The sequence below is a fragment of the Mus musculus genome, chromosome 7 (genome assembly GCF_000001635.26).
Source record: "Mus musculus strain C57BL/6J chromosome 7, GRCm38.p6 C57BL/6J".
NCBI classification, from domain to species: Eukaryota; Metazoa; Chordata; class Mammalia; order Rodentia; family Muridae; genus Mus; species Mus musculus.
In genome coordinates, this window is record NC_000073.6 from 49,040,185 (window position 1) to 49,041,254 (window position 1,070).

The window sequence follows — 1,070 nt, forward strand, 5'->3', positions numbered from 1 at the left end:
GAATCAAGAGAATGTGCCTCACTTTCCCCATTGGCCAGCTATCCCAGCCATTTCCCTTAGTCTGGATTACAGAGCTCTCTGAAAACATCCCTGTCTCATCACAAAGCAAGCGAATCTTCTGACAGGGTGTCCTGGAAACTGGTATGGGACAGATGCGATTTGACCTTGCTGTCACAGAGCTTGCAGCATAATGTGGACGACAGGCATTAAATAATGAGCCACACAAATAATTATGTGTCGTAATTTAAAATGATAGCATGCAATACAAGATGTGTGAGATGATGGCAGGGGACAGGAAGGGACCCAGGAAGGCTTTGGTGGGAAATCGATATCTGAACGAGGAGCAGCACGGAGGGTGGGGGCAAACATGACACACGGAGAAGAATGGCTAGGATATTCAGAGAAAAGGGTAGCTACACAGGCTACACAGGCTCTGAGATCAGCGTGGAGCACTGTTCAAGCATGGCTGGGCCACAGAGATTAACTGAGAAAAGGCTAGAGGGAGTCCAGAATCCTGAGAGGTGCCTGCCACTTTAGAGGTGTTCATCTCACGACAAAGAGAAATTGGGAGTCACCAAAAGGTTTGTAAATGGGGGAGTAATATGATCAGATTACGCTGGCTTGCTGTGAGGAGAATTTTCGAAGAGAAGCAAGAAAGTAAGAAGGGACACAGGTATGCATTATGCATACATACATACATACATACACATACACATGTACATATACACATCACATTCATGTACATGTCCGTGTACACATATAAATGTGCACATACATATATTAATATACATATGTGTGTACATACATGTATGCATACACATACATATACATGCATACTTGCACACACATGTACATACACATGTACACACATATAGACATACATATACATTCACATATACACATACACAATATACACATATATAAACACATGTACACATATGTATATACACACACACACTTCCTCCAGTGGCTGTCAATGCCCTGTGTATAAGCAGCCATGTCAACAGCAGGAAGCAGATACAATATATAATTATAATATATTAATATATAATATAATAATATAACACAAT

At 41.0% G+C, this 1,070-nt stretch overlaps 1 protein-coding gene across 3 annotated transcripts in view; it reads left to right on the forward strand.

Annotated features, from left to right (window-relative positions):
• Nucleotides 1-1,070, forward strand: part of Nav2 (neuron navigator 2) — a 651,028-nt gene that overhangs the window by 81,122 nt on the left and 568,836 nt on the right. The window lies entirely within an intron of this gene.